Below are 25494 nucleotides of genomic sequence, written 5' to 3'. Positions count from 1 at the left end.
TGAATGAGGAGTTGGAGCTCTGCACGAGACGCGTCTTCTTCGTGTGTTCTCCCTTCTCCTCGACGAGGGACGGATGCAGCAAGCCTCTGGCGAGAGGCATGGCGGCGTCGTCACTCGGTCCACGGAAGACGAATGGAATATGCTATCGTAGTCAAGGAATGCCGTCGTGCGTGTTTCTGTTTATCTGTTTTGTTCACGGCCATGCATTTGCAGCGTGAGTGGGAGCATCGCGTAAAACCTCACGCGTTTCCGACAAATGCGCATTGAGCACACGTGGCGATATTTACGCGACCAAAACAAATTTTCCACGCGGTCTCCATCCACAGCCTCACCGCGCCACTTGTGTCGACGAGCCACAGTGTACAGCAGTGTTCACAATGCAAACTGCAGCATCTGCCTTGTTACGTAGAATTAGATCAGTGCATTTGAACATCAACATTAAAATACATTGGATGTGCAATAACCCGTCTTGTTCGTCGGGAATATCACGCGAACATGAATTCTGATCACAGACGACCGTCCAACTCACTCAATTCAAAGCCCAATTACAGCCACGGCCGCCTGTATCGACACCAACTAACTTCATCAATAACATCACGCAAACACAGCCATCTCACATTCAGCCATGGCTGCCTGCGTCAACAACAAGTCACTTTGATCAATGACAAAACGTAAATGCAGCCTCCTCTCTCTCTCTCGCTGTCACTCGTCCGTCCCCAGCCTGGCACTGCCATAGCCCTCCTCACTCACGTGGACCTCTCTACCACCAGCCCACGTGACCGGCCTGCTCCCACCCCCACTGGAACCCTCTCCACGGCTACTCTGCCTCATCCCTTTACCCCCCCCCCTCCATTCTGGGTCATTACAGATGGTTGGAGGTCACATTCAGTGAACGGACCTATACTGACTACAGATTGTATTATGCACATGCATTGTTTTCTGAATGGCAGCAACGAGTATTTTCTGATAACAAAAACATTTTAACATTTTTTTATGTTGGACAGTCTACAGCAGAGCCAATATGTATATACGAAAGCCTCACACAACTGTAGATTCACACCATTTAAGGTTGTCAACACTCTTGACCCCATAGTCACGCCACTTCAAATAATGAGCGATTCATTCACTCACATTGTGTTTACATCACGGAGAAACCAGTGACGTGCGGTGAGGTCAATGGCTGGGGAGGCACTGGCTATACTCTCTGGTTCTTTCGGTAAAGTCACGTGGATAGAAAAAAGTAATAAAAGAAAACCCACGACGTTTCGGTCGCAACACAAGCATCCGTCTTCAGGTGAGAAAAAATTATCTGCTGTTGTGGCTTTATATAGGCACGGGAGGGAAGGGGGGGAGTTTGGCTGTAGGAGTTCACAGGGGGAGAGCAGAGGCGGGTTTGTGGTGTGCAGGGACGGGTGGGGCTGGAGAAATTAGCAAGTAAATGGACTTGTACAACAAGACACACGGGTGGGTGAGTGAAAATCATAGCAGTCAAAACTTGACGCGGTTTATCACATCCTTCCAATGATTGCTCAATCTGAATCCATCTTCTCGATGAAAGTTTTGTCTGTGTTTGTATATCTGGATGGCTTCATGAACAAATCTCTGATGGTGGCCCGAGGGTTTGCAGAGCACCTTGGTCTCGGAGAACACAATGTCACCGCGTGTGCCCACAGCGTTGAAACAATGATCCGCCACCGTCGAGGAGTTGGTTCTGCTGTGTTTCAAATCCGCTTTGTGTTCGCGAACCCGGTCTGAAACACGTCGCTTCGTTTCACCAATGTGACTGCTGCAGCAGACACAACTCAGCTTATAGACACCAGGACATTGCATGTTCGGAATGGCATCCTTCACCGATAGGATCAATCACGGATTTTGTGTACTGTATTGAACCGAACTTGGATCTTGAGTTTGTTTAAGATTTGTGCAATCCTTTGATTCCCACCACCATCCAGCCCAGAAGAATTCCCTCATCAAAACACTACACCATATGGCCCGTTGCATCTCCGACCAGCACCACCTAGCCAGTGAGCTTGAACAGGCTCTCAGGAGGAATGGATATTCTGACCGCACAATCCGCAAAGCTGCATCCCCAACGATGGGTAGAGAACCATCTGAGGACCCAATCAAAACCACCACCTTACTATACATAGCAGGGGTCACCAAAAGGATTGCCAATAAGAAATATTGCACATTTGCATGTAATGTAATAAATACTGTATAGCAAATATAACATCAAATAAAGTCACGTAAATCGTAATAAAACGGTTGCATTTTCACTTACCTTGAGTCCTGATGCTGTCTAGTAGTCGGAAGGGGGGCAATGAGTGGCCACAATAGCACACACGCACACGTGGCACGCGCGCACAGACACGCACGCACCTCAACTATCCTCGTGAAACCTGTAACAGACTGTAGGAGCAAGTGCTGTTAGCGAGCAGCACCTATGAAGGCCAGATCGGCACACACTGTACGTACATGCACACATACACGCAAATACTCACTCCAAGCGCGAGGCCGACTCATTATACCTCTCAGAGGATCGCTCCTCTCTTGGTGATGAGGGTAAACATTTACAGTGATAACATACAGGATTTATTTTCCGTTTGATACAATGCAGTACTTAAATGTTTCCTTCAGAATGAATGTGAGATGCCCCTTATTTTATGTTGTTGTTGTTAGTTAGTGTAAACTTACCTTTTTCAAAATATTAATTTCTGGAGATTAATTGTTCACATATCTTGTTCTGTTTCCCAGGGAGTTGTTCAATCCCTCGCCTGAGACAATCTTGTTCATTTGGCACCAGCTCTCAAACTTCCAAACAACAGTTTGTGGCCGGAAAGAGTAAAACCCGACCCATGGAGCTGATTTGGGGTTAAAGCAAACAGGAAACCGGTATTTAATCATTCACACGATATAAATGCTAAACAACAGGTTTTTGTTTGGGCTATGGCAGTGGCACAGGAGTGAGCACACCACTATTATCCCTGACGTCTGAGTTAGATTACTGCCACAGTCGTCGTGCGATGTTAACTACCTCGCCTGGTATACATGAGGTCGTGAGTTCGATCTCGACCCTGACACCTGTAAATTTGGAGTTTGCGTGTTCTCCCTGTGGTCGCGTGGATTTTTCTCCAGGTCCTCCGGTCTTTCCTCCACATTTAGAAACATGCGTTTCGAGTATTTGGCTGCTATAAATTTCCACGTGATAAGCCACTTCGTTGGGCTATCATTTGTCCTCAGGTCGCCTCTGAAAAAGAGCTATACTGTATATCTCAGTGGGCCTTACACGGTAAAATGAACAAAAATGTTGTTGAATAGATTCCTGGTCATGGCTGGCATCAGCGATTAGTTATTATCTGGAACTGAATCTTGGCTCGCTTTCGCCAACCGCCATGCATACAAATCACGAGTTGCAGGCTGCTGTGAGGGTATATAGTGAGGAAGGGCAGTGCAGAAAAGTATATTGTTGTATACAATACTCTACTATACTTCTTTATTTCTATTCGTCACCTCCACTAGCTTGCACTGACAAGCATGGTGAAGTGTGTTTAAATGCCTCCCATCACTCGCATGGCATGGGGTGGCCTTCAACTAGCAGTGGATTGGTAAAGGGCCATGAATTATGTTTCCATTGGGTACTCTTTGTATAGATATTCTGTCTGCGTAAACTGTGATATTGATGCGCATGATGTTTATTAAAGATGAGCAAAAATCATAAGCCAAGTATATTTTTTGCTGCTACATCTATTAAGGGGTCCAGTTATGTTCATCCATCACAACGTTAAACAATTCTTGTCAACAATGTAATCATCTGTTTAGGATGTGGCTAAGAAATACATTGTTATTGTCAAGGACATGCGTTTCCCGTCTTTGTCTTCCAGAATTTATCCCGTTATCCCGTAAACGCACAAACACACGTTACATAACTATTAATCATCAGTCACTGATCACCGGATTTCCGTTGACATTAACAACTTATCGTATATAAATAAAAATGTACTACAGCAGGTTAAGCATGTCGCTCATGTTTTCTACCACGAGATTGTCTCTTTAAAGCTTCGTGACTGCAGGGATTCATCTTCTTGGTTCTTTCGGTAAAGTCACGTAGAAGGGTAGTAATAAAATAATAAAAATAAAACATAATAAAATAATTCTCACGACGTTTCGGCCACAACGCAAGCAGCCGTCCTCAGGTGAAGAACAGGTCTGTCGAGAAGACAGAGTCTGAATGGCTCGCCCCAGGCTTGGAGCGACTATTTAAGCTGGGATGGAGGGGCGAAGAGCGTCTTGACAAAATAATTTGCATATGTTTTTTGTGTTCGCTTGTGCTGAATGGTAGCAACGTTCTTGGCTGCAGGAGTGACGGGAACCCGCATCTGTTCGTACAACAACAAAAATCCGTCAGATTCTTTGACACAATGCGATGCATCGATGCATCATTCCACCCCCAGTGGTGATAATGACTCAACACCCGTGGAAAAACAAGAGGCGACAGACGCACCTTCCAAATTTTCGGAGAGGTCAATGAGATTTCCTACTCAAGATGACCATCGAAGCGACGCTCATCTCCCGTTTACAGCCTTGAACCGGTGGAGGAAATTCAGCAGTCCTATGGCGGGGACGAGTCTATCCATTGGGTAATCACCGTTGGTGCGTACTCATGTGATTGTACCTATGTATGTGTAGGGGTTATTACGGGAGAAACGGCGGACGAGAAACACAGAGGTGTGTGCACTCACACACACGGGTGGTCGCACCGACGTCCGCATCCGTGATCCCCCACGCCCCCAAGCCCTCTGAGGGGATCCCTATAAAAGGCGGGGAGCCAGAGAGCTCGGGGGTAGTACGACACGAAGCTGACCAGTGAAGATCGAAGACTCGGAGATTAGGCCCTGGGACTCCCCTGTCTCGCTGCCCTTGTCAGGGCCGAGCTGGGAAAGCCAGCGGCGCGGCCCAAGAGCTCCCGGACCTCTGCCCTTGTCAGGGCAAGGCCGGCTTAGCTGGTGCCGAGATCTGTGCTTGCCAGGGCCAGATCAGTCAGCCTCCCGTAGCCCAGTAGAGGAGGACTGGGGAACAGAACAGAGGGCTTAGTACTAGGGTGGGTTTCCCATAGTACGGGTGAAGGGGCCGTTACCCCTTCAACTATTGTGCCTGTCACTGAGTTAATAAACAGAGTGTGCCTCAACTCCGACCTCGTCTCCTCGAACTTACTACATATGTACGTTTGAGCTTCCTTCGCAGGGGAAAGGACAACGAAGTGGACACGAAGGGTCGATGGGCTGAGTCGACCCCCAACCACGACTGTGGACTCGCGACAAGCCATATGGTATACCCCCAAAGTAGCCTTCACAGGCCCCTCACCTACCCGACATGCATTGGCCCCCACGACTACCTGCCTCCTCACGTAAACAGTATGCTCGTTTGTCCATAAGTTGGCACGGTACTACCACACGATAACAGCTACGTTATTGACAAAAATAATCATGCATAACCGTATTGCATTATATGCACTGCTTCACATTGCTGATGTGTCAGATTTATTGGAAATATGAATTACAAAAGGGAGTATTTTACAAGGGAAACTATTTTTTCTGCGGTATTTGTAGCAGATGTTACAGTGTGACATTGGTGAAGGTTAGTTTTAAGCGTGCGTGTATCATCTCCCATCGTTTACTGTATTTCACAATGACAGTACGTGCATAAGATTTGGACATTTTGCTCAAAATTTTATTCCAATATGAAACAGGAGAACGCGTCCAGAACCAGAGGATGCCTTCCTGATAACACATTGTAAATAGAGCAGAGCTCCTCTTTTCTGCGGTATTATGGGGGAACCGAAAACCAGAGATCCTATTATCTGCAACATTATTCACAATTTCACTGCTCTTATCCGCAGGGCAAAAACAATGCAGATAACCTTGCAAATACTAGAAAGAAATAGGTCCACAGATCATAAGAGTTTCCGTGGACTATGCAGCTGCCACAGACTATTATCGGAGTCGCGGGTGAGTGGGCCGTGGGGAAATTCGTTCTCCTCTACCAAGTGTACGATAGCCATCAGAGGCAGATGACTGAAGAAATTACACTGGTCAACACACTTTTTCTGGCATAACGTATTCCAACGATTAAGTTTAGGGTGCTGATTCCAAATATGGCATCATTTTTTGTCTATCACATCAGGTTTTTGAGATATCAAATATTACATTTTCAATAAAAACTGTAGAAGAAAAATATTAAATAAATGTGGATATCTACATAAAATGATATTATAAACACACTATCCTTAAAACACAGCACCATATTTTAACACTAAAGCAGTCACTGACTCGCAACAACTTGCAATCATAAGTGACAGAGTTAATTTCAGGTAAAATCAATGAAAATGGGGTATGCCGATAGCATAAAAATGAGATGTGATAGAGCAAATCTGAGATCAGATTTGGAATCAGCACCCTGAAATTCGTCTAAAACAGCTGAAAAAGTCCAGGCCAGAATTTTTTTTTGTTGACCAGTTTTATGAGACTAAAGGAGTGGAGGAGACACCGTAGAGCAGAGAGGGATGTCACGGGAAAAAAATACAACAAACCGATGACTGCCAACAGTGGACTTGTGAGAGAAGAGGTTCGTAAACCCAGCGACCTCGGTAAAGGGGCTGGGCGGTGGAAGAAGATGGCCTTATTTAGAAGCTGCAGATATTTACTTAAAAGGATACATATGTTTTCATAAAGATAGCAATTTTTATGGAATAAATATATTTTTGTACGTGTTTTGTTCTAGTTCATAACGAGTTATTCAAAGTGAATTGATCAATTTGCACCATTTCACGTGTAAATGGATTAAAACAAATTAAAATACTGTAATGAGACACACGTTAATGCATGCACATTTGCTGGTAGGTTTATTTTTTATATCGGTTTTGCTAAAACAAAAGCTTACGTTCAGTTTGGAAACCGCAGACAGTACCGCATTCCAAACTCATTCCCATGAAACATGTCAACGTTGGGCCAACGTTAGCATGTCGTCTGCTGAGGCTGGTTGCAATTCCTGGCGAAACGTCGAACTCGAATGATAAATGTTGCGGGTGAACTCTCCAACACAGCGGCCCCCAACCCTTTTGGCACCTGGGACCGGTTTCGTGGAAGGCCATTTCTTCACGGACCGGGGGGGTGGTGGGGGAGGGGGTCATCATTGGGTCTTTCCCCCTTTTCAAAGAAGCTCTCCAGAGACGTTTGTTTTTTAACTCATGTTGCCTCGGGGTTAGCAGCTTGTGGGCTTGCCAAAAATGTGACTGAAATAAGTTCGCAGTGCGGGAAAGAGGCGCGGACGGAAGAAGTAAATCATAAAACAATGGGGGGGGGGGGGGGGCCACGCACGGACTCACCGCCCTCACCTCTTGCTGCTGCCGTGCGACCCGGTTCCTAACAGGCCACGGGCTGCCTGTGGGCTGGGGACCCCCCTGCCCCAACACAGCGGTGTGCTAAATCGGCATGCTTCGCTCACGTGACAAACCTTCCTAATTGGCTGTGTCGGGTGGTGGCGGGTTTGACGACGCGTTTATTTTTACGCGATCTCACCCACAACCACAACCTCGTTAGAACCGTTGGACCGACAATTAACTACAGACACGGAATTACATTGCAGGGTGAAATTAATTCCAAGACAACATCTCTTGTTCATTTAAAATGTAAACATTGCCCGATATCAAGTTTTTTTTTTATAATCATATACTGTATGACAATTATATGTGATTCGTAAAAGAACGAAGTTTGAAAAATTCACATTTAGAAACAAGAATATTTCGACTGTTGTTGGCACAATTTATTTATCAAACACATTGTTTACACAATTCGGTGTTGCGATGTCACGAGATCTAAGCAAACGCGATTTGAACGTTTTCAATGGGAAACGGATTTGAGTACATTTATGTATAATAGCTTATTTTGCCTCAGATGTAGTATGTCACTTATAGTGCACTGGCAATACAGGAACGGTACATTTGAAGTCTGCAAACTATCTCAGAGACTGCCTTACGTGTGTTTACAATTAATTGATATTTAATTCCTTTGCAACTGTGGCACCTGACGGAAATATAGCATCAACACTCTTACCGTACGTAAATTACACCAGACATTTTTCGGACGTGGATGTGATGAGGCACTGTTTGCATGATACCTGTATAAGATGAATACTTTCGACCGGAGTGAGAAATTGCACAATCTGGACTTTGGAAATCAACTGGTCTGACTTGACACGCACTTCACTAAACACTTCGGGTCGGACTGTCTACAGTAAGTGTATCTCTGTTGTTAGCCATACACACACCAAGGGGTGGCCAAGCCTCGCCAGAATAAAAACATGCAACGTTGAGCTCACGCTCGTATGTGGTTTAAAACCATTGGACCCAACAGGTTCAACGCTCCGTTTTTTACTGGGTTCTGATCGCAATGCAGAATCTACACAAAGGGCTCAGAGCCGCAAGGCAACACGAGGCACTTTCGACTTAAAGCACAAGCGAATATTGACCCACTTTTGGGCTGATTGGTTTGCGGAGTTGTGTTTTTTTGAGCTTTGGACTTGGAATTCACGTCCGCTTTCAATGCCATGGACGAGTGCCCAGAGGCTTATCACGCCTCAGCAGATTTGTTTCAATTAAAGTTACAGGACATTGATTAGTTACAAATTAGCTTCGTCTCTAATGAGCTGAACTTGAAACCTGCCCGGGACGCTCACACGGGGAAGTGTTTTGCCCAACAACAACAACAACCGCCATTCGCCTCTAAGTGGCGGTGACGGCACCACGACGCTTGTGCCAGGCTATGTGCACGTTGCAGAGGTCGCAACCGGGTACCCGATACCCGTACCCTACCCGATACCCGGCTACCCGTACCCGGCCGGGTACGGGTAGCCGTTTGCGACCCTGGTGCGGCCGGGTACGGGTAGGCCGTGAGTCACTGGTGAGTCACCGTTTGTCACTCATTTCGGGTACGGTACGGGTACGGGTAGGGAACGGCTACCCGTACCCGGGCGGGTACGGGTACCCATTTGCGACCCTGGTGCGGCCGGGTACGGGTACGGGTAAAGAATCAAAACCCGTTTGCGACCTCTGGCACGTTGAGGCCACGTCAAGTGTCGAACGCCCATTGGCAGGAGGTCACGGGGCAGACCCAGCAGGGGCCACGGGTCGACCGACTGAGATGACTGGCCGATGCACCACCTGTGGCCCCTATTGTGCCAACTTGTGTTTGGCCCATGCACTCTGGCACATGTAACATGGCAGTACGTAACGAAAGAACACATGCCACTAGACAGAGACTCAGAGACACCAGAAAACATTGCCATCGAGTGTTGAAAACTGCCGCTGAACGAAGAGTGATAATAGGGGATGTTCAAACACGGATCTGAAGTGCCCAAGCATGTCTGTGCGCTGGGCTATCTGCAGTCATTCTGCAGTACTGTGTGCATGGACACAAACCAGAATAACCAGAGGGCCCTTGTTAACCTTTACGTTCAAGTCGAGACAGTTTTTCGAGCCGTAATGCACCACAATCCAGCTGACTCTGAATGTGTTCGCAGCAGCGCTGCCAAGTAATTGTATAACACAGAACAGTAGACTGCACAATATCTAGACTGTACCGTACTACATACAGATGTGTGTATGTGGCGAAAGCACGTGTGGAGTTTTGAGAGTGGGTTAGGGTGTCTTGTTTTTTTAACACTACGTGTCTGAAAATGATGAATGAAACTTAAAATGACGCTATTTTTTTAAATAAATTCTGTCATCACATTTAGTTCTATTTCGGCTTGGGGATTCTTTGGCAACGGTCTCCTACCGGGCTCGGCAAACCTTTGACTCTGAGGCCGCACGAGGCGTAGCTCTTTAAGGACTGCTGCTGCTTTGTGACAGCTGTTTATTAATGGCCCACCACCGTCTCGTATTCACAACGTGCACTGTGCGGATCTTGAAATATTGAGTTGTTTTTTTAGCGAATTCGAAAAAAATTTGCTTCTTGTTATTTTGCTTTGCCGACGCCATGCTCTTCTGCAAACCGCTTAATCCACAATCTGCTTAATCCACGATTAAACTTCGTGATACTTCAAGTGCACTCACAAATTAGTATAGTTTTATGGTAGATCGTCAATGTGGTTTTTTTTAACCATAACCCTCCACCACCCGACAAAGACAAGCAAATCAAGTGAGCAAATGAGCCACTTATTTTGGTTAATCAGCAAAAAAACGGAATGTTGAAAATCTAAATCTTTCACAATTTTGTCTGACGTTTCGCTGGTGGTTACAACCAGCATCCCGAGGTGTTTATAAATTTCTGCTCTCATGTTCAATAATCTGTAATGTTTTGTAAGTTGATGTTAAGAGACGCCCCCTATGAGCAATAACAAACCGTGGTACGCTCTGCTTGTTTGAATGTGCATGGCCATAACTCGACACAGAGCCGAATAAAACATGCCTCGGAGCACTTGGTACTTGGGTTGTGGTTTGTTTTGTATTAGGCTCTGTATCGACAACTTCATACTCTTATGATTATAGTGCTCTGGTAATACAGGGAAGGTACATTTGAACTCTGCAAACTATCTAAGAGACTGCCTTACGTGTGTTTACAATTAATGGATATTTAAATTCCTTTGCAACTTTGGCACCTGACAGAAATACAGCATCAACACTCGTTGGTGTCGGCAATGCTGTGGTTGAATAAAAACATGGAGCAGAAGGCAACGTCTTTAAATATTGGGCCAAAAAAACAGGAAGTTTGTGTTTCCAAACTCCAACATTTTTCTGCTTAGAATTGTATAAACGTAAGCACCGTTAATGATTTACGGTATACACAGTTGGTGATTTAGTTGGGTAAGTTTGGCTGGGTATACCGTGGTACGTTTGGCGAATTATTTTTTCCTCGTTATTATTTCACGTGGAAGGAAACTTGGGGTAGAGTGTGTGGACCACAAGAACGCCAAAGACATGGCCAGAGCAGTTACTCTCACCGCTCACCACCTGCTCGATGCTGCAGAGCTATCTACAGGCACCGCCTTGATTCGCAACTTAACTGTCTCGTCCAGAAGCCACCAACCCAGCCGAAAAGATCACACACATTTGTTTCCACCGCTGACAATGGAGGTTCCAGGAGTGTCATAAGGGTTGGAGTTGCACGGTTGAAAATATCCCAAAGAAACGCAGTAGCATGTGCACTGTAACGTCACAACGGCCGTAATGAATCTTCTCTCTTTGACTTTACAGACGGAGACAGAGACAATGACACGGACTCCTTGCGCCCAAACGCAGCTGAGAAGCAGCAGAGAAGGCTGCGGACCTTCTGTCGGAAGGGCTTAGAGATGGCATAATAAACGAAAGAGTCCAGGCAGGTGTTAAGACTCGCCAGCGCCAGGCAGATCTTGTAGACCCCATAGAGGGACGTGTCCCGATACAACCATATGCGCAATGCGTGCACCAGCAACGTGACGTTCGTGGGAACGAAGCACAGGACGAAGGCTCCGAGCACGGTGACGCACAGATGCACGGCCTTCTTCTTCTCCCGGTCCATCTGTTCCCCTCGTCGAGAGGAGCGCTTCAGTGAGCGCATGATGGCCACGTAGCAGAACGTCGTGGTGGCGAACGGAGCCAGGAAGGCGATGACGAAGAAGACCATGGAGTAGATGACCAGGAATTGGCCGCCCCTTCTGGTGAATACGTCGAAGCAGGTGGTGAGAGTGACGCCCGCCGTGTCCAGACCGGCGCCGGGGCCACTGACGCACGTCACCAGCTGCACGGTGTTAATCGGCACGATGGAGAGGACCATCAGCGCCCACATGACGGAGCTGAGCACGGCCGCGTACCTCGGGGTCCTCCACGCGCGCGACTTGACCGGATGCACCAGGGCGAGGTAGCGGTCCACGCTGATGCAGGTGAGCAGGAAGATGGAGCAGTGCGCGTTGAGGTAGGTGAGCGACACCACGACGTGGCACAGGACGGTGCCGAAGCGCCAGTCGTTGCCGTTGAAGTTGTAGGCGATGGCGAGCGGGAGGAAGAGCAGGTAGAGGAGGTCAACGGCGGCCAGGTTCTTGGTGAACACGGTGGAGGGCGTGCGCTTCACGTCACCGTGGGGTTCACGAGGAACCACAGGGCACCAGCGTTGGCAGGCAGGCTGACGATGATGACGACGATGTAGATTATCGGCTGCACTATTTGAGAGCTGTCCCCTTGAAGCCACTGCAGCGTGCTGTTTGTCAGATTTAGGCATTCCGTCTTACTCGTCGAGGGAATAATAGATGACGAAATGTTCGGCAAGAAATAATTCCACGGCGCCTCTGAATTGTTCATCTTGAGAGCACGCGTGTTGCACACACGCGGCTGCCTGGCCCTCTTCGAGTCTGCTACGGAGATGCGTTCATAGCAAAGTCCAGCAGAGCGAGCGCGTGTGGCTTATCTTTAAGTAAGTGCACGCCCGCCTCATGCCACTCCGCCCATTTGCACAAACTGTGAGCAATGCATACAAACAAAAATAGCACTTCCTCTTCCGCGTCACCTTACAGCCTCTCGTGCCATTGGTGGAATGTTATCTGCAAATTTGGAATAGCCCAAATTGCAGGTGAAATGCAATGAAGCAGTTTTTTAAATAAGATAATCTATAGGCACTCCATAGGAGGTGCATAGGGAAAGCCCACTGAGCTGTCTTTTATAGGCGACCTGGTCACACGTGATAGGTTGTGGTCGTGGTTTATATCATGACACGTGCTTGTTGGTCTTAACTCGCTTGTGAGTTGAAGATATGACAACTCTTAACTTATGGAATTTGTAGAATTCCGCGAGTTGTTCTGTGCTGCCGCTCCAAATGTTGAACTGATGCCTCACTCATGGTAAAGTACTTAAGGCAGCACTGGGCTATGTCATTACTCTGAATAAATATCAAAAACAATAAATTGGAACAAAAAAGGTGAAAACAAATCTAGGAAACAGACGTATTGGCTCCTTGTCATACTTATCTCTTCAGTTTAACACGTAGGAGGCGCCTTTCGCGACCAATAGCATCCATATTACAGTTTTTTTTTAGATTAGATCGCGTAAATATATAAATGTGTCATTAAACCCGCCACCACCCGACACAGCCAACTAGTAAGGTTTGTCACGTAAACAGAACGTGCCAATTCGTTACTAGTACAGCACACCGGTGTGTTAGAGAGGCAAAGCCACAACATTTACAATCGGAGTACGACTTTTGCCAGTAATTACAACGAGCTTATATCTCTCCATATAAAACATAACAAATATGTTTTAACTTTTCATCGGCTACACAAACCTTCTGGGAGTGCATATCGGTTTAGTACAAGCAAACCGTAGACGACTTTGCTTAATTTAAACATGCAAACATTGCTTAGATTAAACAAGATATATGGGGAAGATAAGTAACCATCTAAAAGAGCATACGACAAACACCCTTACCATAATTGTTTTACCCTGGAATAGTTTACTTGTATGATGAGTTTGTATTAAACCAACACTACTGAACATATTTCCCGCACTTCCAGAAAGACAATGATCAGAAAAATGGAGCAAAATTTGAAAGTGTACAAAGAGCCAGGGAGAGGTGCATACTTTGTATCAAACTGAGAGACGATATGAACGCAAACATTAAACAACGTTCGCAGGATCACGGAGTAGCAGGCAAAGAGGGTGTCCACCGTGAAGATCGGGCGATTAAATCATCTCGTATGCAGAAGCATGCCTCGCAAAAGATCGCAAGGTAGGCTGATGACGTGTGGAGGTCTTCATCCAGCAGTGGAGAGACCAGGGCTGCTGATGATGACGATGTGATTATAATGCGTCCCCAATCACGAACTCAAACACTCTGAATTCATCACAGTAATACATCACTTAATGTCTCACTGTACACAGAACCATTGTCGCAACCACAACTGATTGACTGAAATGACCCTACGGTGTCTGACCTGTAGGGCCAACTGGAATGCACACATGTCAATGCAGAACCATTGCGCCTGCTGTAAAATGCGTGTCTGTCACACAAGAACCTTCATTTGGGCCATAAGCATCAGTATGCGCCCCCCCCGCCAACAACATAGTACAGAGCAATTATGTTCAGATGCAAAGAAGAAAACTACATCCGTCAAGGTTAGCTTGTTGACGAGAGTGGTGGTGATGGGATTTCTTTCTTTCTATGTGAAGCGTGCGAGAGACAGACGGATACCATTCACGACGCCGCCCGCTGGCTATACGCTACAACTTTGCTTTACAAAAACCACCACGTTCATCTAAAACCAGAGTCCAATGTCCATGTTGGAAGGGAGACTGAAGTGAAACAACACAAGTGAGCGAAGCTTAAGCACAGAACGAGAGTGGCGTAGTACATTGATGGTTAGTGCTTTGTTAATAATGCTCCAGATGTCGTGTGACCCCCAATTAATTTACCCCTCACTATTTTTTGTTGTTGCCATTTGCATCTTCAGTTCCGTTTTGCTTAACAAGAATATGATTACGTCTTAGAGGTTATTAAATTGGGGTCACAGGACATGTGGCCCACCCTGTACTATACACCCAGCGAGCTGAGACACATCGTTGACAACGCCCGTTGTCAACGGCGAGTGGCGCCTGAATCAGCCCCCTATCACCCCCTCCACCCTGCCGATCACTAAGTGTTGCCTCCTCGGCAGGGGCGGTTTCTTCATTAGGGCGATTGGGCGACGCACCACCAATGTCATTCAACCACAGAGTCACGCTAGCCGTCACTGTGCCTCTGGATATAGTCCAATCAGCGTCATGTCACGTTCTGTGGAGTACCGCCTCTTTTTGGACGATTTCACTCCGGCTGAGAATCGCCCCGAGTGGCCCCATAGACTTACATTCAAAGATGATTTTTTTCGACCGGGGGGCGCTCCAATGCATTCTCTATGACTTCCGGGAGGGCTCGCCCTAACGTGCTTACGTCATCATACGTAAGCACGTTTCATCCAACAATATAATTTGTCGCCACCTAGTGGAATCTTTAATAAAAGAAACTTGAGTGGATTCTATTAATAGTGAGTATAGAAACAAACAAGGAGATGTATTGTAAGAGTCACTTTATTTTTCATTAATATTAAAGAAGTGAAGTTGCCTTTACATGCTTAAGCTGTTAATGTATCCATTGCATGGGTTGACCTTATCCTTATCAATCATCCAGACATTTGCCCCCCCTGAGAGATTTTGCAGGAGCCGCCACTGCTCCTCGCTCGGACTTGTAGCAAGTAGACAAAACATGGAGACGCGTGTTTGAAGTGAGACTCAATAAGAGACACGTGGGTAGGAGAACACATGGCGAGACATCTTAGTAACTCTTCACTTAAAGCTCTCGTGACTGCAGGAATTCATATTCTTGGGTCTTTCGGTAAAGTCACGTAGATACATCCTGATGACGAACGCTTGTGTTGCGATCGAAACGTCGTAGTTTTTTTGTAATTTTTTGTAAACAAATTTTAACCATCTACGTGACTTTACCGAATTGACCCAAGAATATCTTAGGGGCTGTCCATAAATGACGTCACGCGATTTTGGACGATTTTTGACCCTCCCCCCTCGTCACACGGCGTCACAAAAAGTCAGACCCCCCTCAAATATAACGTCACAAAGCTCTGCCCCCCCCCCCGCAAAATAAAACATGCTTCAAATCGCTTTAAACTATTGTCATTGCAGTGCGTATTTAATGTGGCGCTGCACTCTGATGTTGTAAGAGAAAACATTTATTAAAAAGTCTATTTAATTGAGTAGAACGTATTGTCTATATTTATTTAAAGTTGCGCATTTTGATGTGACGTGACTTTAAGAGTGTGCTCCTAATTACAGCTCGTTACCTGTATGAAAGACCCCTGGGAGCCAGAAATCTTTCTGATTGAGAGGGAGTCAAATACTTATTTCCCTCATTAAAATGCAAATCAATTTATAACATTTTTGACATGCGTTTTTCTGGATTTTGTTGTTGTTATTCTGTCTCTCACTGTTCAAATAAACCTACCATTAAAATTATAGACTGATAATTTATTTGTCAGTGGGCAAACGTACAAAATCAGCAGGGGATCAAATACTTTTTTCCCTCACTGTACATCGGGTTCTAAGATGTGTTAAGATGGCTAATAGGTCAACGATTCTTCAACGTAAGTAGTTTTGTCTTCCTTATTTGAAAGGAAGAATGGCCGAGGCAGTATTACATGCATGAGGTTTTTCATCCGCATGTAGTGTTGTAAATACGGACGAATACACTTCGTTATGAGGTACACTCTTCTTCTTGGTTCTTTCGGTAAAGTCACGTAGAAGGGAAATAATAAAATTAAAACATAATAAAATACAATTCTCACGACGTTTCGGCCACAACGCAAGCAGCCGTCCTCAGGTGCAGAACAGGTCTGTCGGAAAGACAGCGTCTGAATGACAGACCTGTTCTTCACCTGAGGACGGCTGCTTGCGTTATGGCCGAAATGTCGTGAGAATTATTTTATTATTTCAAATTTTTATTTTTTTATTATTTCCCTTCTACGTGACTTTACCGAAAGAACCAAGAAGATGAATCCCTGCAGTCACGAAAGCTTTAAATCGAAAGAAGCACACTCTGTTTATTGTCTTTCTTCCGACACGGTCCCTAACACACACGAGGGGTATAACGGTCCCCGTACCCGATACCTAGGGAGGATGGCCTCCCGACTCGGCGGGACCTACTCACGGGTTACCCGCTAACCTAACGTCCTCCGGCTGGGACCTAGGGGAGGCTAACTGACCCGACCACTGGGTCTGTGGGTCCCGACCACTGGGTCTGTGGGTCCCGACCACTGGTCACACTGAGCCCCAGCCCTGAGAAGGGCTGCAAGGCTTGGTTCCAGGGTCCTGTCTATCTTCAGCCGGGGCTGCGGTCTTGGTGTGGAGAGAACTTAGCCAGAGCTCTCAGCGCTCTGGCTTTCATACAGGCTCGTGGCTGGCTCCGTTCAAGCCACGCTCTTCTTGGAAAACTTCTGATTGGTCCTTCCCAATCCGTCGTTCTGATCCGCTCTCACCTCTGTTTGACCCCCGGCATTTTCCCCAGGGAGGTAACACTGCTGCACCCCGTTGACACTCAGTGGTACTGCAGGTTACTGAATGGTGAGTGGCGATCACCTCTACACGCATGTAAACATTGCATGGGTGGAAAAAACCCGATTTTTACAAAGGCAGGCATCGGGTTTTTTTCTTTAATACAATTAAACCCGATTGTAAAAAACCCGACTGTGCCACCCTTGAAACATTGAGTACAGTACATGTTCAATAACTTGTATCCAAAAGCTGGTACTGCTTGCCCAGTAAACCGGGAATCGTCGCGCGAATGTTGATCTAATGGTTCCAATCACGTTCCAGCGACGTTGGGTCAACGCCTACCGAGTATTTGATGACATCCACAGTCCACAGTGAATCCATTGGGTCTGCGGGCCTACTTTGTACTGCAAAGTGTGGTGAAAGACTGCTATGAGCAAAATAAACTAAAAAAAAAGTTTTCTGAACAAAATGAAATATTTCTTGGAGGAGTAACACAACTGGAAAATAAATCACGGTGTGGATTTTAGGGCAATTTTTGTATGTGCTCATGTTGGACTTCTTTCGCACCGTACGTGGCCAAGTGCGCAAATCGGAGGTGCGGGGGAAGGACAACAAACGAAACACAAAAGCAGTTCTAAAGAAGTGAGTTTTTAAATTTAGATTTGAAAGTACATAGCTCCAGTGGCTTCCTAATATCGAAAGGAAAATCGTTCCAGACGGCCGCAGGAGCGCGTCTTAGAGCGCATGATTGAAGGTGGACCAGGATAAATAGATAAATAAATAGCAGCAAGGGGTTGTTGCTTTGGAAAATAGATTTTGATAAAGAAAAGCAACATACCAGTCTGCATAAAGAGGACATCTTACAATCAATGAAGATTACCTGCTATGAAATATAGGATGTTTCATAAACATAGAGTCTGTGTGTATATTGGACTTTTTTTGCACCGTACGTAGTCAACAATGCTAATCGGAGGTGCAAAATTGGTGGGATGCATGGTAGGTCTACGTAGCCCATGTCATGTGGTATGGAGGTGCTATACGTCTGTTTCTATAGCTATCACTTAAACCATTTCAAAGAACGGGTTGATTTACAACAAAGTTTAAACCGCAGCGTATTTTTGTTGTTCGACAAACAAATAATAACTTTGCCTCGGCAGAGGGCACTGTCCCATTTCAGTTCACGGATACCGGGTGAATATTTGTCGAAAGCTCAATCTGTTTTCACAGTGAACGTGAAGTCGACACGGTGCAATGGTGAGCACGCGGACATCACAATCCGGGGTCGCTTGTTTGATTCGATCTCCCGGCATGGCAACTGACACAATACGCCAGCTTTCTTACCTTCCCTCGTCTCCCCTGTCCGCCCAGCCGGAGGAATTGATGCAGTCTCTTGGCAGGCCGCGTTTGGTGGATTGGAGTAGGGGGGGGAGGTCCACCCCACCTCTCACAAGACATCTGGCCAGCATGGAAGAGTAGGCCAAATGCCCTGGAGAGGGCTCTCCGTGCTTCATCGGGTGGAAGCCTTTTCAACAGCAGCGGCGCGAGCTTAGTAGTTGCGTGGTTGCGCCTTTACCTGGGTTTGTTTTCACAATGACATTTGTGTCAGCTGAGGGTGCTGTCAAATTTCAGTGTTCAGACAATGGGTTAATAATGTTTTTTTAACTCTATTTGTTTTCACAATTGCAAGACTGTTTAATTTTTATTTTGAACCTGCATTAAAACATAAAATAAAATAAAAAAATACTCGAAAATTAGTTGTTAAAGTGGGAATTTTAATGGTAATTTCACTGATGGATACTGCAGTCAATTTATGCATGTAATTAAGTATTATTTCAGAACTTTTTTTGCTGTTTTAAAATAATAAAATTACCGTGTGGTTATATATTGTACATAAAAGGGTGTGGATATTGAGGCAATAATACTGATAGGAACCTCCTGGTTCCACCAGCCCACAGGGGATTATTGTGTCCGTCCATCCGTCGTGAAACCAAAAATGGGAGGGGTGGGGCTGGGTGGAGAGGGGAGGGTGGGGAGGGGCTGGGTGGGGAGGGAGGGGCTGGGTGGGGAGGGGAGGGTGGGGAGGGTGGGGCTGGGTGGGGGGTGGGAGGGGTGGGGCTGGGTGGAGAGGGGAGGGGCTGGTCACCCCGTGGTGCCCTTATAAAACTCAACGTTTAACCTCCTCACGCCGGCTTGTACCCGCCCTCACAGTCGGGCATATTTGCGACATACACCACGCCGCCGTTGACCCTGGCCATTGACCGAGCAACCCAACGTTCCTACCAGCTCCCTCGGCAGGAATGTGTTGAGATAAAAAGAGATTGTGTTTTTCTGGGGTAAAAGAAAACTACTTTGAGACAGATAAGATGGGACGCCATACATTGGGTATCTGTAGTTACCTCATATAATTGCATGCTGTGGTATCTTTGCAGCCCAATGGTAAAACCCATCTACCCAACGAAATATAAACGAAACGATAGTAACGCTCAACAACTTCACTGAGCAAAAGGAAAGGATTATTGCAGGGACACGATTGCAAAACACAACAGGGTATGTATTTATACGGCTATTATTGAAAGTGGATTAGTATCAAAACAATGAAATAAAGAGGCAACAGTGACGAAAGGCAACGATGTGGTTCTTCAAAAAGAAAAGTTTGCAATCGGTGCATATCACCTGCCATGATACGTGGAGTGGAAACACGGCCACTGACAAAGAACATGAAACTAAAGCTGAAAATTACCCAGAGAGTTGTGGAGATAATCACACAGGGGGTTAAACTGAGAGAGAGAGAGAGAGGGGATCAAAGAACGAATGCCGATTGAAGGCACCTTGTTGGAAGGACTATAACATCGCTGGAAGAAAGGGTAACCGACGGACAGCGCTGGTGATGAAACAACAGTGAGAGGAGAGGATGCGCCCCAAAGACGAACATCTCTTGCACAGGCGACGGTGTCGGGAGGCCTTCACCCAGCAGTGGATGGAACATGGTTAATGATCATCACATTCATTTGAACAAATGTGGATATGCGCCGTACCGTTAATGTCACAAGCACGTGTGGCTAATGCAGACATGACTCCTTGCAAAAGGTGTCTGTTTGGTGTTTTAACATCTTAACACATGTTTTATGATTATAATAATAATAGGGGTTTTCCCCTTTTTCTGGCAATAAAACTAAAACCTTTTTTTTACAAGGATTCATGTGTGCATTGACCACAATACTTGCAGTCAAATGCAAACAAAAAACACATGATGATAATATATGCATTGTCCTTGAAATTGACTGGTCCACAGCAAGGGACGTCCCTTGGTGTGGACCAATCAGTTTCAAGTACTGACAAAGGAGGTCCAACGATGAAACGCGTTTTATTGCAATATAGGGTAAACCTATTATATTATTGAGGTTTTCCTTGTTGTTTTTTGTCTTATTGCCATGTTGGCATACTCATTGATTTAAAGCTCTTTGTCAATCCACTGCCGGATTAAGATCTTGCCATGCCATGTCGGCCATGGGGGTGGTTTGACCATACTTCACCACACTGGTCAGTGCAGGTTGGTAGAGAAGGGGGCGTGGAACCGATTCAGACATCACTCGCCACTGATGTCAGCCGTGGTCGGGAGTCAAACTCAAGATCAGCAGAGTTCGTAGCGCAGCGCGCTAACCACTGCCACCACCGCACAAAGGCTCTGTGCGATCATCAGCGTACTCTCGTAAACAAAGCGAAGGGTTACAATAATAAATAGTATTGTTAATATATATTTTCACACCGCCGTTGGTATATGATAGATACCCTGACTGCTTAGTTGTGTATCCAGTCATACGTTTCATACGCGAATTTCTTGCTACGTCATATGAGTTGAAGAATATCGCGCCACAGCGGGTAATTCCCCATGACGCTGATCGCCGACCTGTCGTGGCAAAGAATCTTCAACTTAAAAAAAAATCGTGACGCTGGCGGCGATGAATGCGTGCGCTCATGATAACGTTTTGGGGCGCAATTTATAACAAGTTGCTGTCATTTTGTCAACAATGGAAGTGACATGATATTTGAGCAAATACGTATTGAGCTGCAGTGGAGACAATATTCATGGATGTCTTGTTCAAGTTTGTTACCAGAGACAGATAAAAATGTAAAAAAAAGGTTATTTGTAATTGGCCGGAGTGTTTGTTAATGAGTGTGCCAGTTCACTCCACTCACCTCCACCTTCCTCACCCCCGAACAACAATAATTTGCCACGAATGTCAATAATTACATTTTTTATCTTTAAAAATATATACCATATAATCTGGCTTATGTATTTTTTTACGTCTGTTTTATAAAACAATGTTTAACCATTAGGCAAAAGCTAACTTTGCGTTTAAGTTATAACGTTTGCTGGAGTACAGACGCAATGACTCAAAACGCCAACGGGCCAGCAACACTCAGCACTATCTAAGGCGTAATAGACAAGAGTCGAACCACGTTCCTCGATCTGAGCACGGTCGCACGAATGTGGGTGATGGAGACGACGGGAGAGAATTTTGCAAAGTGGAGCAGTGTGAAGGAGAACGGAGCGGAGAGGTAAACGTTGTGACCTGCGGTGCATGCGGCGGTTGAGGCGCCGTGTGGCTGAGACTAAGCAGAGTCAGAGCCCCGTAGTTCTGAGTCCTCGACACGGCTGGAGGACTATCGATGAGTGAAGTTCACACACGCAGCACACGCACACACGCAGCACACACACACACACAGCACACACACACATCACATAGCACACACACACAGCACACACGCAACACACGCAGCACACACACGCAGCACACACACGCACACGCAGCGCACACACACACACGCAGCACACACGCAGCACACACACACAGCACACACATGCGCAGCACACACAGCACACGCACACACGCAGCACACGCACACACGCAGCACACGCACACACGCAGCACACGCACACACGCAGCACACGCACACACGCAGCACACGCACACACGCAGCACACGCACACACGCAGCACACGGACACACGCAGCACACGCACACACGCAGCACACGCACACACGCAGCACACACGCACACACGCAGCACACACACACACAGACGCAGCACACACACACAGCACACACGCACACACGCAGCACACGCACACACGCAGCACACGCACACACGCAGCACACACACGCAGCACACGCACACACGCAGCACACACGCACACATCGCCTGGCACCACGGGTTTTCATCCCAAGGGCCCCTAGGTGGTAAGCCCCGCGGTTTCCCGGTGCCCGGAGACCGTGTCTCTCCAAGAGGGCGCTAGGAGCTGAGCCATGCGGTGGAGGAGGGAGTGGAGGGGACGGACGTAGCCGCCCCACCTGCCCGGCGAGACCCCCACCCAGGCACGTTCTACTGTCGTGTTCGTTGTCGGGAAGTCGTTAAACAAAGCACACGAGTTAACACATGAACCTTCACCTGCAATGATTATAGTGGACATGCCTTGTGGCATTCGTATGTGAGAACGGGCAGTTAGAGTGTTAAAGAGTCGCAGTTCTTCGGGGCCGTCCATAAATTACGTTACGCACCTGGGGGGGGGGGGGGGGGGGTCAGACATTTGTGACGATGTGTGACGAGGGGGGGGGGGGTGAGAAATGTGACGTCACATCAAAATGCACAACTTTAGATAAATATAGAATTCATCTTCTTGGTTCTTTCGGTAAAGTCACGTAGAAGGGAAGTAATAAAATAATAAAAATAAAACATAATAATTATATTATTTTATATTATTTTATTATTTTATTTGATTATATTATTTTATTTTATTATGTTTTATTTTTATTATTTTATTACTTCCCTTCTACGTGACTTTACCGAAAGAACCAAGAAGATGAATCCCTGCAGTCACGAAAGCTTTAAAGCGAAAAATATAGAATTGTTATAACAACACTCACGCACTACAATGACAATAATTTAAAGCGATTTGAATCATGTTTTATTTTCAAAATGGAAATATGGTTTTGGGGGGGGGGGGGTTAGAGCTTTGTGACGTCATATTTGAGGGGGGTCAAAAATCGTCCAAACTCGCGTGACGTCATTTATGGACGGCCCCTTATCACCAGATTACAGTAGAGTAAATAAAAAAGAGAACACGACAAGGTCCAACACGTAAAATACGGGGGGATACTACAGTCGACGAACTCATTTTAAGTTACATGTGTTTTTTTTGTAAGTTTGGAGCATATTTAATGTAGGCTGGGCACACGAATAGGCTGCCTGCAATGGGTGGCACGCTCCACCTGGAATCCAATGGTCGAACCGGTCCATCCGGCCCCTGTTCGAGTTATTCACGCGGCAGTGAAGAACAACGGCAAGTTTATTACTCCTCAGCTCTGTCAACTGCGCAGTTTATAAGGACATACCACAGTCAGTCGATCGGCAGGGCGCGTGCGGTGTTTAGAGAGTGAGGAAGAGTAGGCCAAAGATTTCCTCTCGAGGGGCTCTCCAGAGCAGTTGGTGCGAGCGAGCACTTTACAAACAGCTCAGAGATGTAATTGGCTCAATTCGAGGTCACGATTTAGCTCGATAAAGTTTTATATATTTTTGCGGTTGTGATGAAAGTAGTGGCTGGTGGGGTCGTGTGACATGCAATGTATTCAAATAGCAATAAAACAATCTATTCCTAGAGTTTTCTCGCTGGCTGCTGGCTGGGCTTCTCTACACCTCCACAATAACTCTGTTGATGTTGTTGATGGTGGTGTTTGGCTGCTGTGGGACATTGCCACCATGACGTGATAATAATTATAATAATAATTCTTATTATAGATAGCGACACTGAAGAGGTGGGAGTAATGGATACAGCAGACTGACACGGTTCATTTAAAATGACTCCAACTTTTAAATTTGCGCCCATATAAAGGTCATATTATTTTTTTATCTGAGAGAATGTCATATATAAAAAATTCCTCACAATACATATTATCTTGGTATTTTATTGCATAAAAAATCGGATGACTTTTCGTGTTCCGAATAGAGGATTGCAAGAAGCGTATGAACAATGGGTTCCCCACGAGTTTGCGTCGAAATTAATTGTTTCTTCAAATCGCATGATTTAATGTACGAATCCTAAGCACGTGGGTCGAGAAAAATCTGATCGATGAGTGAATGTACCATGAAATGTCCAATGTGTATCCAGCACACGGTGTACAAATACCCACGGGGTTATGGCAAAAGGTTTCCCAAATCTCCACCAGAGTTCACCGTTTCACATTCTGCTGTATTCAAACGCAAATGAGCTCACCGCACACTGCACCCATCATTTGGCAAATACCATAGAGAAATATGCACTCTGAGTGCTCGGGTTTGCCACCTTTGAGGTACAAAACAACTGCGGTCATATCGTTGTACGAAGAATATCTCACAGGATTGGAAGTGGGGAGAACTGCTGATGTGGCGGTATTACTCCCCAACCGATAACAACCGAGCCTCTTACTGTCTCGGGAAAACTCAGATTTTCTCAGGACAGCAGTTGTCTCAACAAGAGGACCGTCCTGGAAAAAGAAACAGCACAGGTGGCAAACCGCGTGGTCGGGGCACACAACAGATTTGAGTTCAGTGAACTGTGGACAGGGGAAGTTTGCACTCTCCAGATTTGCGATGATGGATTATCGCACAGGAAAAACCATTCGCAATGGGACTACTTGCTTACAAAGAGGGTGTATATTATAGTAATAGAGAGTGTACATTGCCTGGCATATTGAACTAGGGCTTGGCTGCTTCTGTCTTCCTCGGCGGTTGGGGTTTTCCCCGCCACCCGCAGATGCGTTCTCGCTGAATGGGTGTGCATGGCTGGCGGTTGTGAGTTCTCACGCATGTGGAAAACACCTTCAATAAAAACATCGGTAGTGGGTATACATATTTATTTATTTCAGCTCTATCTCCTCTGCAAGCCAAAAACAACACGTTCCTGGCAATTTTGAATACAATGACAGCCAAAGGCGTAAACTACATAACCACGCGAAACCTTAGATTTAATGTTTGCATCAAAAGTGCATCGAAATAAATGTCGCTGACATGATAAAACGCGACGGCGAATGGAAGAAACCAAGTTTAGAGGTCGATCTCGCAAGACAGCTTGGGCTGGTTTTTAAATCCTTTATATTAAGTTCGCTTGCTTGCTTGCTTGCGTGCTTGCGTGCTTGCTTGCTTACGACCGTTTTTTAACCCACTTCCCGTGATCCAATCGAGCTGACATTTTGCACACAGACTCGTTGTGCGAGACAATTAATGTTCGTGAAAATTTTTTCCTAAAATGTTACACTGTTTAGGGAAAACAAATTAAATATTTAATTACCAATTGCTTAATACTGGCAGACAATCATCTGACCCATAGGTGGCAGCCATCTCAAGCCAGAGGACGAGAGGACTCTAGCCGCCACGGATATAAAGGATTTATAGTGAAAAACT

The 25494-nt window shown here is 46.0% G+C and overlaps 1 pseudogene; it reads right to left on the bottom strand.

Moving 5' to 3' along the window:
- Window positions 1–7691: 7691 nt before the first annotated feature.
- On the bottom strand, window positions 7692–12453 carry LOC133361223 (P2Y purinoceptor 8-like; annotated as a pseudogene).
- Between the last annotated feature and the right edge of the window lie 13041 nt (window positions 12454–25494).

The sequence above is a fragment of the Lethenteron reissneri genome, chromosome 8, assembly GCF_015708825.2.
Source record: "Lethenteron reissneri isolate LAM-NWPU_2019-01 chromosome 8, ASM1570882v1, whole genome shotgun sequence".
NCBI classification, from domain to species: Eukaryota; Metazoa; Chordata; class Hyperoartia; order Petromyzontiformes; family Petromyzontidae; genus Lethenteron; species Lethenteron reissneri.
Note: the sequence above shows the minus strand (reverse complement) of the source record. Positions and strands in the feature narration are given on the sequence as shown.